The sequence below is a fragment of the Clupea harengus genome, chromosome 5, assembly GCF_900700415.2.
Source record: "Clupea harengus chromosome 5, Ch_v2.0.2, whole genome shotgun sequence".
NCBI lineage: Eukaryota > Metazoa > Chordata > Actinopteri > Clupeiformes > Clupeidae > Clupea > Clupea harengus.
The window spans coordinates 1,125,412-1,128,560 of record NC_045156.1 but is presented as its reverse complement, the minus strand read 5'-3'; positions in this window follow the sequence as shown (position 1 = coordinate 1,128,560).

Below are 3,149 nucleotides of genomic sequence, written 5' to 3'. Positions count from 1 at the left end.
TTTATAAAAAATAATACGTTTTCTTGCAAGAATCCCCTTAATTCTATTCTTATATGACTCTTGAGATGATGTAGCCTAGACCGAGCTCATTGACGAAGTGATGTTTCTGATTTGAGACAGGGCCGGCTAGAAATGTATTCAAGGAAGCATATTGCCCCCCCCCCCCCCTCCAAACACCACCACTACCAAGAGAATATGCAATATGAGCAGGAATAAGATGAGACTCACTTGAGACAGCAGATCATTCTTTTCTGACCAATCAGAAGGGGCTGAGGGAAGAACACTGATCAAAGAGACTGCGTTTGGTGGGAGATTTTCACGCCTCCCTCCTCCTTGAATTTATGATGTATTCCATTTACATTTTCTATGACTTCTATATATAGCCATCTTTCCACCTGCCTTACCCCGCTAACACCTGGCTTTTTTTTTTTTTTTTTTGTAAAATTGTAAAGAAAAATGAAAACAGAAAAAAAAGATAAAATAATTGTATCTTAATTTATTTGAAAAATGGACAATTTGCTGGATGTGTAAACATTGCTTGTATGTGTAACTGAAAGAGATGGTGCGGAGAGCCAGTATACAGAGAATGGCAACGGAGCTGAGCAATTTAGTTTTCCTTTCTTTTCTTTCTCTTGTAACGCGCAAGCAGTTCTGTTCTTGTGTGCGACCAGTAACCTTATTTTACTGTGTAAAGATGGTTACAATTTTTTAGCTTCATTATCTTTATTTTGTCAGACTCAAATATAGAATGCTTGTTTACTTAATGGTATAACATTAATCTCGTGGAAATCTCCAATGTAAGTGTAATATACAGGCTCTTTTAATTTTCTCCTAATACGAGGTCTTGTCGTACAGTACTTTTAATGTTTATGTTAAATGAAATGTTCTGTAGGGTCCGATAGCATATTAATCAATACTTTTTCATTTTACGAGTTACAAGTCATTTTACGAGTTTTTCGGTTTCTGTCGTTTCACTTTTTTTGTTCTTCTCGCAGAGTGTTCTTGGTAATTTAGTGAAATGGTCCCATTCATTTCTTGATTGTGTAAATGTATTTGGGGAATATTAAAATGATCAGCGCTCCTTCGTCTTAGCTAATCCAATGTTGAGGTAATACATGTTTCTTGGCATGTGCACGACTTTGCTCTTAGATGCTACCTTTTTATCATTTTTTTTTTTCCTCCGCTTCAAATAGAAATGTCTATTTATGAATTTTGCTTGTAGTTTTTCACAAATAAAAAATGTTAAATTTATCTAACTCATTGGAGCTGTGTTTTTTCTTTCAATCATTTGGGCATTTGATCACACCTAAAGACATTTTGAAGTAATTGTGATCCGAAACTGATTGTTTCCCAAACTGAAATAGAGTTGCAATTACTGTTTGTTGTTTTCTATTTTGTAACTTTATTGAGTGGCATCACCGATCAACAGAATTGGCTTATTTGTATTCAGTGTTGAAAGCCAAATCATTAACTCGAATGAAGCTAATTAGCAAGATTTTGAAAAGTAGCCAAGAACGTGAGCTCTTAGATGGAGCACAGAAGCAGCGGGGAGGACTCTATGAAAATATCCTCTCGCTATCAAAATGTTTACTTCACACTCTCTCACTCCTTTCCTCTGAGACGTTCTCCCTCTCCCTCTCTCTCTCTCTCTTTACCCCCTCCTCTCTCTCTCTCTCTCTCTCTCCCTCTCATCCGCGGTCCCTGCCTGAGGAGAGCACACACTCTGATGCTCTGTGTGCTGCCCCTGGGGCCTCAGATTGAGAGATCTGAAGCAGTGCTCTTGTCTGCCCCTCTCAGACAGATGGAGATCCTCTTCTCTCTACCACCCCCCCTCAACCCAACCTGCTGCCTCTCTCTCTCTCTCTCTCCCTGTTTAGATCTCTTCAGTCTCTCAAAGTCAAAGCTCTCTCTCTCTCATAATCTCACTGTCACTCACTCTTCCTTACTCCTCTGCTTTCTCTCTCTCCCCCCTCTTCTTGTCACTCACTCCCCCAAGCTGTCTCTGTTGTGGTACTGAGCAGAGCGTTCAGGTGATGAGGTCTGTAAGGGGTGGGGGCGGCTGATGATGCACTCAGCGCGACTCTCCGCTAATGTCGGATGGCAGGCACTCACAAACATGAAAGCCATCCTGAAGAGGGATCATCTTGATGCACTTACCATCCAGGGAATGGCTCTAATGGCAGACTTCGGCAGAACTCCTAGAAGGAGACAGGAACTACAATGGCACATGCCTGTCCTCAACGCTCTCTCTTTGTCACGGGGGACTCTTGTGTCCAGTAGTCAGTTTCACCACAGAACACTTTTTTTTTTTGGGGGGGGGGGGGGTCTCCTTTTTGGGCCAAATGAGGTTTTCTTCATCTCCTCTGTCCAATGACAGGGTTTGGCGTTCCCCGCTGTTCTTTCCCCTCTGATTCCCATCCAAACGCCCCCGGGGGCCCATGTGCACCGCCCCGCCCCCCACCCCCTCCACAGACGGCGAGACGGTCCTTATAACGGCCCCCGTTCCTCTCGGCTCCCTTCCAGATGGGACTCTTCCGCTGTGGTCTTTCTTTCTTTCTCTCTCTCTCTCTATCCCTCTCTTTCTCTCCCCCCCTTTCTCTCTCTGACTCTCTCCGCAGACTGTGGTGTGAATAAATCCATGTGGAAGATGGAAGACAGAAACATCTGCAGATAAGAGAGCAGCTTTTGTATGGCGGAGGAAATCAAGAGGCCCCGTGCCAAACACACATCAGACAATGTGTTTAACAGAGGCGCGATGGACCTGGAGATGGACCTGGAACAACAGCAGCCCTGCGGCAGAGCTTGTTCCGCATGCTGCAAGGGGAAGGGGGAAAAAAAAGTGAGAATTTCTCCTTTTCCTTTCCCCCCCCCCCCCCCTCCCCCCCTTCTCTTGCACTGCTCGTAGTCACTCCTTTACACTCCTCTCATACTTGTGCCATCTCTTGCGTCATGCTTCCTTCTCTTCCCTTCTCTCTCTCTCTCTCTCTGGTTCCTTTACCCACACTTTGAGCTTATGTGTGCCTCAGAGGACAGTGTCAAAGAAACCAGCCAGATCTCTGTAATCGGTGAACGCCACTGAGCCAGTGATTGAGCTGTGGTTTCTCAGGACGGACGGACGGACCCAGAGCTCCCCCCCCCCCCCCAGCAGC